The sequence below is a fragment of the Quercus robur genome, chromosome 6, assembly GCF_932294415.1.
Source record: "Quercus robur chromosome 6, dhQueRobu3.1, whole genome shotgun sequence".
NCBI classification, from domain to species: domain Eukaryota; kingdom Viridiplantae; phylum Streptophyta; class Magnoliopsida; order Fagales; family Fagaceae; genus Quercus; species Quercus robur.
This window is the reverse complement of record NC_065539.1, coordinates 18181403-18195026: the sequence shown is the minus strand read 5'-3', so window position 1 is coordinate 18195026 and position 13624 is coordinate 18181403. Positions and strand designations below refer to the sequence as shown.

General features: G+C 33.5%; 3 long non-coding RNA genes across 3 annotated transcripts; 1 reads left to right on the top strand and 2 right to left on the bottom strand.

Moving 5' to 3' along the window:
- Positions 1–324: 324 nt before the first annotated feature.
- On the bottom strand, positions 325–2796 carry LOC126689661 (uncharacterized). Its single transcript, XR_007644567.1, has 2 exons — positions 2739–2796; positions 325–1010 (listed from the first exon to the last, which is right to left on the bottom strand). It is a non-coding gene; the product is annotated as an uncharacterized LOC126689661 (long non-coding RNA).
- A 956-nt stretch (positions 2797–3752) lies between these two features.
- Positions 3753–5908, top strand: LOC126733078 (uncharacterized). The gene is made up of 2 exons (XR_007659615.1): positions 3753–4240; positions 5393–5908. It is a non-coding gene; the product is annotated as an uncharacterized LOC126733078 (long non-coding RNA).
- A 279-nt stretch (positions 5909–6187) lies between these two features.
- LOC126733077 (uncharacterized) lies at positions 6188–8473 on the bottom strand. Its single transcript, XR_007659614.1, has 2 exons — positions 8114–8473; positions 6188–6490 (listed from the first exon to the last, which is right to left on the bottom strand). It is a non-coding gene; the product is annotated as an uncharacterized LOC126733077 (long non-coding RNA).
- Between the last annotated feature and the right edge of the window lie 5151 nt (positions 8474–13624).

Below are 13624 nucleotides of genomic sequence, written 5' to 3'. Positions count from 1 at the left end.
AGCTGAGTATTTGGTAAAAGTTGTTAAAAAGTGCTTTTTGAAAAAGCTGAGTGTTTGGCTAACAATTATAAAAGTTGCACTTTGAGGGATAAATTACCAAAAAGGACAATGTATATATAAGGGAGTTTATTTCATACTTAAATCAATTACTTCATATACTTACTAAAAAAAATAATAAATAATAATAATATATTATTGGTATTATTTTAATAAAGTTTAGACAATTTTTCTTTTTTAGTGTCATATTTATTTGTTATTACCATTAATGACTTCTTATTAATATTAATTAAATCTAAATAATTTTCATCATCATGAAGTATAAAATGAAAATGTAAAAAGATGATAAAATATACACCAATAATCTAAGTTTAAATTGTACTACATAAAAATGTAAAAAGATAATAAAATACATATCAATAATCCAAGTTTAAATTGTACTACATAAAAATATAAAAAAAAAAATTGTACTACATGAGTTCTGCTCCGGTTGCTGCAACATCCCTAAACATTCTATCAAGTTGTTGTAGATTTTGTAGACCTTTATGTCGAAATTTTGAAGCTTTGGGTACTTCCTACAAAATGTAATTGTCATTTCACTCATATTACAATAATATACATAACTATTTCAAACTAGCTACATATTAATAAAATACTCAACTCATCTTCAACTTCATGTCCCACCAATCATCACTAGCATCAATTGTTCCCTTCACTGCATCCCAACCTAAATTTGTGTCAAGACCCTTCAATTTTTCCCACACTCTCCAATCTGCTTTTAATACATCCCACCTACATTTTAATTGTTCCTTATCATAGTTTAGACCAGTCTCATCACAAAATTTGATTACTAAATTGCTCCAACCTTTGGCACTTAAGGCAGCAAAGATTCCTTTATTCCCAGCTTCAATCTCTTCCACACAAAGGTTACAAAAAGTAGTTGTCCAACTTGGATCTCCCCATACTGCTCTTGTTTTGTTTGCCTCGAAGTTGGAAGTGGTGTTTTTACCCATCTATAGAGTTAAGCAACCATAAGAAATGCAAAAAATAGAATTCATAATATTCCAATCTAGTGAACTAGTTACAAACATGATCTAATAAATCCACAAAAAAAAAAAAAAAAAAAATTGCTGCCTAGTCTGAGCATTAAAATAGAAAAGGCTAGAGAGGAATCTCATCATGTCACAACTCACAAAAGCACCGTTTGTACATTCATACGTTAGTAGACACAGCCAGAAAATTGCTACCATAATTGAGGACACTGGCCTCAAAAGCAATCAGGTTCATTGCAATAGACTACTCTTAATAACTCAACATTCAATCCGATAAAGCATAGATGGTCTTATAATGGTTTTATAAATGGTCATACAAGGTTATTAACCTTAATCCAAATCAACTGCAGTACTCAAGGTTATTAACCTTGAGAACAAATCATACAAATACCAAAATAACAATTTACAAGTCAACTAGATTCAACTTTACATTAAATTCCAATTCTAAATGAAGCAAAACACTTCCACTCCTCATTACTAAAGACCAAAAAATCACATAAACAATAAAATTTGCAAAAAAATCTACCATTCAGTACCAAAAAAAAAAAAAAACATTGTATAGCTTAAACCTCAATTCTTAAACTAAGCAATAAATTCTTACACCAAAGCATTCAAAACCCAGAAAATCACATAACTAATAATCAACAAAAACCACAAAAACCAACCCAAAAAACTCAAGCTACCACTCAGTACTAGAAAACATAAAAATAAATATAACCCCATAACATAACTACAACTTGAAAATTCATATCAAGCAAAAGACTTTCAACCACAACCTTAAAAACCCAGATAATTAAATAACTAATAATCAACATTGAAACACAAAAACTTGTGTGGGGTGGTGCTGATGGGGTGTGCGTGGGCTGCTGATGTGGGGTGCGTCTGCTGCTGATGGGGCATGCGTGTGCAGCTGTAGCACCTCACCATGCAGCAACACACACACTTTTCATTAGCACCACACGCACTTCTCATTTCTTAATCTCAGTAATTAAATTTCATCTATGATAGAGCAAAATTATATCATATGTAAACTATTCAATCACTGGTGACTATATCTGGGCTGCATTACAATCATATGGTATTTTTTTTGGTGTTTGGTACACTGGAAAACGTAATTCAACAGAAAACAAGCCCAATATTCTACAATGTCACATACTCAACGAACCACGACAAATAAATTCTACCTATTTTCAAAGTCACAACCAAACACCCAAAAAAAATAGGCCGATTTTCTGGAAAACATTTTCTGTTGAAACAACAACAAAAGAGCATAATTGATGAGTGAGAAATGAGAATGAAAACGTTATGTATGACCTGAACAAGCTCTGCCATAATCAAGTTAAAGTCAACTAGAAAAATTCTTCTATCCTTCTATGATAACCAGCATGAAAAATATTTATATTTCTTCTGAAAATTCTTCTTTCTTTCTCATTCTTTATATTTCTAAAATACCCAAACCATGCTAAAATACCCAAATCAAATATCGCATAACTTAAGACAGAGCATCCACAAAATAAAAAAGAAATTACGAAGCATGTACAGAACAAAAAATTTTTCAGTACCCGGCAAGAAAACAAATAGATCTTTAGCAAGAACAAAGCATGCAAGATCGAAAAAAAAATAAAATAAAATAAAACTAAATAAAAAATTTTGATAGGTTAAAAAAAAATTTCAGATCAGTGTTGGTACCTGGTGGTTTTTGGTAGCAAATCGGTGCTGCTTGGTGTTTTGTTGATCAAAACTCTACCTTCAAATGTATTTCTCAGATCAGATTAGACAAATAAAATAAAATATAAAAATTACAGAGGAAGGCCCGTTGAAGAAGACGAAGAAAGAAGAAGAAGAGGAAAGAAGGTTTTCAACGGGTGACAAAAGAAAAGAGAGACTTACGCGCAAGGAGAGGCAGAGCTGAGAGAAGAGATGAGAGGCGTGGAGCTGTGGCTTGCGCAGAGCAGAGAGATGAGAAGAGAGGAATGAGTGCCTGAAGACTGAAGACACCTTGCCCTTTATTGAAGGGCAATTACGTAATTGCAAACTCAACCCCCAACGGATACATTAAACGCGCACTAGCTTTTAACAAAATGGACCGATATACCTCTATAAACTCAAACGCGCATTCCTTCACAAATATAAAACGCAACTTTTTCCAAAAAAGTTGCGTTTTATACTTACCAAACACTATTTTTGGCTGGCGTTTTTGAAAAAACGCTTTTTGGGCTTCAAATGCTGAAACAAACAGGCACTTAATGTTCTTGTCTTGTATGGCACTAAAGCTGTCACTACCTAAATCACTATTTTCGTACTCCTCCGTTATTTGATTTTTCACATTTTCCAAACTTTGAGTTGTCTTGTTGCTGTAAACCCTACTTGTAATTATATATTTATAAGAATAGATTGCACTATTTTTAAGATCAATGGAATGCAAAGGTTACTCTATGAGTGGTTGAAATATAAATTACACTATTCGGAACTGCTTACTTCCCATGAACAATAAGGTTTCATGCTTAAAATTCAAGACATGAAATGTGAATTTATTTTGCAATGCATCATATATTGTTAGGGAGGGTCTAAGATAAAGCTGGATTGTTACAATTCCAATATTTTTATAGTCCCCATATCACCTAATTATATATAGATACAATTCTGATCATGAATATATATCACATAAGTTTTTCGTTCGGTACAAGCACAAGGAGCCAAAGAGTGTCGGCACGAGGCAGCGCAAATTCATGAAACACATTCTGTCTGTCAGATGCATGCAACTAGCTAGAAATAAATAGCATCACGAGATTGGATTGAGATCCCATGCAATACCTAGGGTATTGCACAGGGTGCAATAGCTATAATATCAGCCTTTGATTTAATCCAACAGTTGTAAAGAGTTGCCACGTCATCGATCAGTGCCTCACCAATTTTTTACTCCACTTTCTCGCCCTTTCACTTCCCTTTCTCTTTCAGATTCACAAACTTTCAAAATTTTGCTCTCTTCCACCAAACCCTGCTGTACATGGGACACCAGCGTTGATTCTCCATGACCATGGCTACAACTGGAAGCCTCCAAGGCTCACACAACCACCACCGGCAGTGCTTGCTGGCCTGACCTTCTCCTCTCTTTAGGTCTCTGTTTTTTTGCTCTCTCAAGTCCAGCCGTGGCCAAGCTTCTTGGTTGCACCGCGACACCACCATTTCTGGTAATGCTTCTCACCATATATACCACCATTGGTTTAAATATAACAATAATTCATTTTCATCATTTGGGTTTGGCAGTAACTCAATGTTCTAGTTTATTTTAATGTTGATTTTAGAAATACACAAAAGATGTTTGTGAAAATGTTTGATAGAAACTTTGAAGTAATGTTAAGCTCACTGATGATAAAAATAATTGGGGTTTTTGTCAATTTCTATTGTTTTGGTATGTGGGTTTTTTTTTCCCCTCTTGTTTGCTCACCGATTTTGGGTAAAAGGGATGAGATTTACTCTTCTAATAATGTGACTTCATTTGTGCATACTTGCTGGATATGTGCGCTTTAGTCTGGTCAAATATTACATGATAGGCTCTTACTTGTTACTTATGGATCAATGTCCCCTGGTATTTTTATAGTACCTTTTATATTCTCTACTTAGAAAAACATGATTATGTATAAACCATGGTGGTGCTTTTCTCTTGTTGCTGAAATTGTAGTGTTCAACCGTGACTTCTGGGCATTTCTTAAGGTGTATTCTTCTTTATACACATATACATGGCAATTAGTTCATAATCAAAGACAATCAAGTTTATTTTCTTTTATAGAGTTCTATTATCTTTTATTGGTTTTTTTTTTCTGTCTGAATTCCCCTTTTATTAGCTAGTATTTTTTTGTTGGCACAAATATTTTGTCTTTACATTCTTGTATTTGGGTTTCCTTTAGTTGCAGAGAAAATTTATAGATGACTAGCACCTTATGCATGGTCAAATGTTAGACACTCTTTTACCTCTCAAGGATTCATTAGCTCATAAAAATTATTCAATGTTCATGTGTTTGAGATTTTGTCTATTTCTTCTGTATTGTGCAAAAGTGAGAGCAACAAGAACATTTTACTAATACCTCTGTCTTGTTATTGTTTCCTTTGTTTTCTTAATAATTTTTTCTGTTATTGATGTTTCATCTTTATATTGTACTAGGGGAAAGGAATTAGAGAAAACAATCAATGCTTTGGATTTTAGACTTTTCATGACTGCATAGCCTAGGAAATGAAATAAAAACTTCTTTCAGTTAGCTTATTGCTTGAAATTACTTGTTAGTTTACTTAAATTGTTAGCCTGAATATCTTAATTTTTTCTCATAAACTTTATTTTCATGTAGATACCATTCGTTGGATCTCATTCCGTACTTGGGAGGGTAGTTGTTGTGAATGCTAATCCTGATGATTTGGAAGCATGAATGTCCATTTGTTTAAAGCTACATGTATCTCTATAGGATCTAGCCGACTATTGTTTTTTGCTTGGTGAGGTGTGCGTGCAAAAGAAGACTCCTCAAAACAATTTGGAAACCAACTTTGGCATATCAACTCCTAAATAAGTGGAGTGTTATGGCAAATTTAATTTGTATAAGAGGCTTTCTCTCTTGGGGTTACAAACTGCAGTTAATACAATTAGAGAAGTGTTGTGGTTTGATTCTTGTTAACAAGAAAAAAATTTAGCCTTTGCTGGCCATCTTGTATTTATCTCCATATACAGCTTTGTCAACAATAATGAGGACATCTTGTATTTATCATCATATATCTTGAGAAGTACGAAATGGACTTGTTCTGGGTAGCTAGTGTTGTGTTTTTGCTTTCTGTTGTTGCTACGGAATTGAATAACTGAGCAATTTGTTGCATCTTCATGTTGTAGTTGATTTTGTGCTACTAAGTTGATTTTGTGTTGACGAATATATGTAATGTATACAATTTTGTTTATGTTATACGCTTTCTTAATGCATTTCGAATTTTTATCTAGACTAAATGGAATTGTTTTTTGTGCATGAATTTGCTTGGAGCAACTGAACAAGTACTAAAATTGATAATAACTCAAAAACACAAATTATATCAAAGTGCTTACATGACTCTTATTCTTTTAAAAACAAGGAACACATATCAAGAGTCTTCAAAGGATGCTTGGCCAATTTTACAATCAAAATTTAATTCAAGAGAGTAGACAAGAAATGAAGTTGTTCTAAAAATGAATTTTTTTTTATTAGAATGTACACTTTGACCACAAGGCCATATAACAATAGTTTTGTTGAAATATACACTTTAACAAGAAACAAATCTTCCCATCATCATATATTCATAATACATAAATCCCACAAAAGAAAAGAAGAAGAAGAAGGTCTTGTAAGCTTCAAGATCAAGTTCTTCTACAACCTTAAATGGCATGACTTGCTCATTAAGTAATAGTTGGTGCGGCTCCTGCTTCTTGACTGTACATTACAAATGAAATTATAAGTTTATAACTAAGCCACACATCACATGCATAAAATTAAGCAAAGTAAACCTTTTAAATTTAAAGAAGCCTATATAACCTCTTTGGCACTCAGTGTTCCAATTTAAAAGCATTATTTATTTATTTTCAACTTTTACATATATTTAACATATCTTGGAATTACAACTTCCCCCAGCCCTCCATAGGTTCTGCTAGCATTAATATTTCCAATTCTTAAAGAGATTAGTTGTTCTACTCTTGACAGAGAGCCCCTTTTACTTCCACCCATGTACTCAAAATGGAATTTCAACAAGCATGTTGTTCATGTGTATATGTAAGAATCTAGGGAAACAAAAATCACAATGTGGCCAACAACTTTATTTTAATCATTGGATAATCCTTTAACACAAAAACCAAAATTTTGATTTCCATCTCTTTATGGGTGCATTTTGCACAAATTATCTAGAAACTCTTTGACCTGTGCTACTCCATGTTCAAGAGAAAAAAATGGTCATATATGTAGCAATAAGCTAACTGAAAGAAGTTTTTATTTCATTTCCTAGGCTATGCAGTCATGACAAGTCTAAAATCCGAAGCATTGATTGTTTTCTCTAATTCCTTTCCCCTAGTACAATATAAAGATGAAACATCAATAACAGAAAAAATTATTAAGAAAACAAAGGAAACAATAACAAGACAGAGGTATTAGTAAAATGTTCTTGTTGCTCTCACTTTTGCACAATACAAAAGAAATAGACAAAATCTCAAACACATGAACATTGAATAATTTTTATGAGCTAATGAATCCTTGAGAGGTAAAAGAGTGTCTAACATTTGACCATGCATAAGGTGCTAGTCATCTATAAATTTTCTCTGCAACTAAAGGAAACCCAAATACAAGAATGTAAAGACAAAATATTTGTGCAAGTGACCATTACCAACAAAAAAAATACTAGCTAATAAAAGGGGAATTCAGACAGGAAAAAAAAAAAAAAAAAAAAAAAAAAAAAAAGATAATAGAATTCTATAAAAGAAAATAAACTTGATTGTCTTTGATTATGAACTAATTGCCATGTAGATGTGTATAAAGAAGAATACACCTTAAGAAATGACCAGAAGCCACGGTTGAACACTACAATTTCAGCAGCAAGACAAAAGCACCGCCATGGTTTATACATAATCATGTTTTTCTAAGTAGAGAATATAAAAGGTACTATAAAAATATCAGGGGACATTGATCCATAAGTAACAAGTAAGAGCCTATCATGTAATATTTGACCAGACTAAAGCGCACATATCCAGCAAGTATGCACAAATGAAGTCACATTATTAGGAGAGTAAATCTCATCCCTTTTACCCAAAATCGGTGAGCAAACAAGAGGGGAAAAAAACCCACATACCAAAACAACAGAAATTGACAAAAACCCTAATTATTTTTATCATCAGTGAGCTTAACATTACTTCAAAGTTTCTATCAAACATTTTCACAAACATCTTTTGTGTATTTCTAAAATCAACATTAAAATAAACTAGAACATTGAGTTACTGCCAAACCCGAATGATGAAAATGAATTATTGTTATATTTAAACCAATGGTGGTATATATGGTGAGAAGCATTACCAAAAATGGTGGTGTCGCGGTGCAACCAAGAAGCTTGGCCACGGCTGGACTTGAGAGAGCGAAAAAACAGAGACCTAAAGAGAGGAGAAGGTCAGGCCAGCAAGCACTGCCGGTGGTGGTCGTGTGAGCCTTGGAGGCTTCCAGTTGTAGCCATGGTCATGGAGAATCGATGCTGGTGTCCCACGTACAGCAAGGTTTGGTAGAAGAGAGCAAAATTTTGAAAGTTTAGTGAAACTGAAAGAGAAAGAAAGTGAAAGGGCGAGAAAGTGGAGTAAAAAATTGGTGAGACACAGATCGATGACGTGGCAACTCTTTACAACCGTTGGATTAAATCAAAGGCTGATATTACAGCTATTGCACCCCGTGCAATACCCTAGGTATTGCACGGGATCTCAATCCCACGAGATTCGCCTCCGTCTTCACCAAAGGTCGCTGACACATTACGTGTGGACCACAAGCTTTAACACACTCGTTGTCTTACACAGTTCGTACGATCTACTACTTTTTTTCAATTTTTGCAATGTAACAGTTACGTCAAAAAAAAAAAAAAAAAAACAGTTACGTCAAATGGTAGTTAAAAGGACTGTAAAATAGATTGTGATTCGATATTTTGTCTAATCATATATCAGCAAGCTGGTTGATTATAACCACACCATGTAGAGTCCTTCTGGAGGAAATCCGAGATATTTTTAAATTTTCATAATATTTCTCACTTAATTTTCATTATGTACTCTTTTACCTTTTTGCACTTTTATTTTATTTAATAATGTGATTAAAAATTAACTTTTTAACTTTTAATCATAGCTCTTTAAAACTATTGCATTTGGTGTAATTCCCTAACAATTTTGCTATATTGCTCCAAATTTTAATCCAATAATCATTCTTCTTATCCTTATATTTTGATATTAATTATTAATAAAACAAACTTATAAAGAGCAAATTTGTACTAGGAAAAAATAAATTTTTTCAAATTTGCATTAAGTCTATATATTGTGCTAAAAGCATAGAATATGCATTTTAGGGACTCGTAAAAGATGATAAAATATATTCCTTCAACAGTCCTCATTACACACCATTCTCATCTGAATTAAAATTTGAAGTTTTAAAAGAAGGTGATTTCTCCATTGATCGCCTAGAGATTTCTAAAGTCAATTGGAAAATTTATGATGGTGAATTCAACCCATTTATTGGGTTTAATTTAGTAATGATGGATACGGTGTTGCATAGTATATGAGAACATTGGTTAAACCCTTACTTGTTACTTACTTTGGAAATGCAATAATCGATGAAGTTTTCACAGATATGAAAAAATTATTGATGATCGTATTTCTAAAGAGAAGACTCAGTATATAAATCTGACAATTTCAGTGACTAAAAAAGGATGATTCCGAATATGGTCATTTCATAATATGAATGACTTAAGTAGTGTGGTTGTCCAATCATAAGGTGGTAGGCCAAGTTTGTGTTACGAAGTGTTGGTATTTTATTCTGAAGTGTTTTTATGTAATAAAATAATGCCTATGAAAGTTTGGCTTGGATTGTTCTCATTGATCGACAGTTCCTACAATTTCTCCATCTTTCTAGAAATTTGACATGAAAAGGAGTTCAGAACCGAACACACAGTAAGTTACAAATAGGCCCTTGGGACCTAAAGGCCAAAGGATCAAACAAAATAATACTCCGACAATCTAAAAAAGGTTCCAAACCTCTAGCAAAGAGTGTTGTTACATTTATGAGCTAATGGCTATGGCACTAAATGACATGGTGTTGAGGTCTAAAAAGTTACAATGTGCTGCACCAGGGCCCAAAAAGGCACAGTAAGTTGAACCCCATGAAAAAGAAAACAATAAAAGGCTTAAACTCACAATAAGAAAAAACGATGGTAGACCCAAATCCATTAAAAAGATTTTAAGACCCATGAATGGATAGGTCTTAGGGCCCATGAAACGAAGGGAAGAAAGAAAAAGCTCAGCCCGTCGAGATCTGAAAATCACTAGGGACTCCAGTGATAAGAACTGGGTCGGGATACCCAAAGACTGCCGGAAGCTCGGGGTCCTTGGGACGTGCAACAAAACTAGGATGAGATTAAGACAGCTCAAAAGGAGTGCCAAGAAACACAAGGAACGAAGAACAGATACGTACTTATCAGCCACCCCATGATGCAAAAAGGAACCAGAAAGCTTGGAGACTAACAATTCATGAGCAAGGGGCTGGTACCTCAGGAAGCCCAGAAAAGACGAACCATGAAAGGAAGTAGCTGGGAAAACTTTCAACCTGGCAAGGATAGAATCGGCTCACTTGGGAAAAATGACAAAAGGAAAAGCAGCCAAAAAGCTAAGTCTAAAAAATGTGAAGTTTAAAAATCTTGAAGGAAGAAAGATTAGAGGTCAGCTCTCTAGGGACACCCGAGAGCGGAAAGTCAGCAAGAGACTTTTAGGGAAAAAGCACAAAAAGAAGAAAATTATGAGAAACAATGAAGGGACTAGACACTTAAGTTGCTGGCACAACATTGGCTCTGGTACCCAAGAAAGCAAAGGAGAGGAATCAGTAGTACCCCGAATCCCTAAGATGACACTATAAAAGGGGGAAGCAGCCAACAGTGAAGGGGCATTCAGCAACAGTGAATTAGAATAGAATCATTAAGAAAATTCTGTTAAAGACTCAAACAAAGTAGCAAAAGAAAGGAAAATACCGTCCGGTATTCTCAAACAGCCACTATAGAACATACTTGAATTCAAAGGGTTGCAACTTTGCAAGTCTTATAGGCTTGGAGAGTCATCTAAGTCTATAATTTTTGAGCTTATTTGGACCTTATAACACGTCTTAGTAAGCATATTGTAATACACAATTAAAAAAAGTAATGGAATATCTCACATTGTTTTAAGGATCCTTCACGTTTATTTTGTGTCTTCCATTATCACATTGCTCATTAACTGTTTCTTGCTGTTCCATACATATATATTTCTTGTTTGCTAATATGTATGTATTGTAAGATTCCTGCTCTGTGCACCACTTGGTTTGTAATCAGCTCATTTAGCTGCGATGAACCAAGCTCAGTCCCTTAAAACAACAACTATAAGGCCCAGGGTCCTTGCTTCTACTTAGACCTAGACACTGTCCAAAAAAGGACTCTCACACATGGTCTCAAAGGTAATATTAACATATGCTACTACAAATTCAACTCTCAATAATAAAGGATGGAAAGCTCTTATTATTGGTTGCACTTAATTATGATTGGAAGACACATAACTAATTATTTCCTAAATTTTGATTATCTAATCTAAAATTAGATAAATTGATCAAAAATTAATAACAAAGGTAGATTCTTCTAAGCAAAATGGATCATTTACCTTTGATAAAATATGCTTCATAATAAATTTAATATATAATCAATCTTTCTAAAAGTCTTATAACTCAATTGGTTGGCACCTTTTATAATATAAACATCTAGGATTCAAATTTATCATTCCCCAATTTTCAAATTATCCATACACAATTACACACACAGAATCATATAATTGATTTTTGAAAAATATGTTTTATACCAGTGGGAGTTTCTTAACCATGTACTAACAAAAGATTAACTACAAATTAGTTGTGTTTTTCTATTTGGCTATCTTTTTGTACTTGCTTATAGAAAGTTAGAGACAAGGGATGGAAATCCAGGTTTTCTCAATGGGATCAGATAATACTAATGACCCATATGGCTACTAGCAATTGATCTTAATGAAATGATCTTTCTTCTTATCCTTATATTTTGATATAATAATTATAAGTAAAACAAACTTATCAGTTATCAAGAGCAAATTTGTACTAGGAAAAAATAACTCTTCTCAAATTTGCATATAGTCTATAAACCCAATTTCGCCCCTTTTCCCTAAACACAAAATCCAACACATTAATTCTTATCGAACACCTTCTCATCTTTCTTTGTTCCTCCACCACCGCTCTCCCTCCCTCTCTCTCTCTCTCTCTCTCTCTCTCTCTCTCGGCACTCAAAGACCTTCCAAAATTCAACTCATTCTCACCTTTTTCTTTTCTATTTGGGCGAATTTGGGTTTGTATTTTTATTATTTTTATTTTTTTGGCTTGAGCTGATCTGGCTGTATATGCTTCGCTTGTTCCTGCACCAGTGCTCTTACACTCTCTCAGCACTCAAAGAACTTCCACAAAATCTCAACCTTTTTTCTTTTCTTTTTGGGCAAATCGAGGTTTTTTTTTTTTTTTTTGTGTGGATGTTTGATTAGAAAAAACGTTAAACTCCGGAAGATCAATGGAATGTATACGTTATTCTATGAGTGGTTGAAATATAAAATACACAATTCAAAAATGATTACTTCACATGAACAATAAGGTTTCATGCTTAAAATTCAAGACATGAAATGTGAATTTCTTTTGCAATGCATCATATATTGTTAAGGAAGGTCTAAGACAAAGCTGGATTGTTACAATTCCGATATTATTATAACCCCAATATCACCTAATTATTATACATACAAAATTCTGATGAATAAATCACATAAGATTTTCATTCCGTACAAAGCACAAGGAGCCAAAGAGTGTCGGCAAGAGTTAGGGCAGATTCATGCAACACATTCTGTCATGATCGAGGAGGCAGACTTACGTGATGCAACTAGCAAGCAATATCATTGACAAAGGTCGAGGGCGTGTGGACCACAATCTTTAACTTTAACACACACTCATTATCTTACGTGAGTTGCTCACTTTTGTATGATCAAAAGGACCGTGAAATAGACTTTGATTCCCTATTTTATCTTATCTTATCTTATCATATATGAGAATTATGGGGAAAATGTGGCACATGGACATGGATTCCACGTTTGGTCGGTAGCAAGCTGGTTGATTATAACCACACCAGGTAGAGCCCTTCTTCAAGGCCAGGTCTTCCAATTATACATTGCATTGCAGCACATTTTGTCATGCTTACGTTTATTATTACCTACAAGAATTCAAAATAATCATGATCACTAGGTTCTTGAGAAAAGGGAGGTACCGATGGCTATAAGTCCTCTACATCAGTGGCGAAAATAGGATTTTAGTTCGAGCGGGCAAAATTGAAAGATTAGATTGAAAGTAAAATTAATCTAAATATTACTAATCAATATAAATAACAAAATAGATAAAATATATATATATATATATATATACTAATGTAATTGTCATACAAGATCAAATATAATATAAGCTTTAATTTATATTTGCATACCTATTTTAATTTACTCAATTGGAAGATTTGCAAAATATAACTCGATACAAGAGTTTGTTTAGAATTTGATTTGAAAATCATTATTGTGATTAGGCTTTCACCCATTAAGCAACTCATTTTCTCCTTTCAATTTTCTCTCCATTTTGGGAAGAAAACATTTTGGTGGGCTCAGAAAGAAAACACCTGAACCTCACCATTTATTTTCCTTCCTCTCCACCCAACCAAACACACTCTAAAAAATTTTCATTTCCATTTTCTTTCCAAAGTTTTCTATCCACCCTATT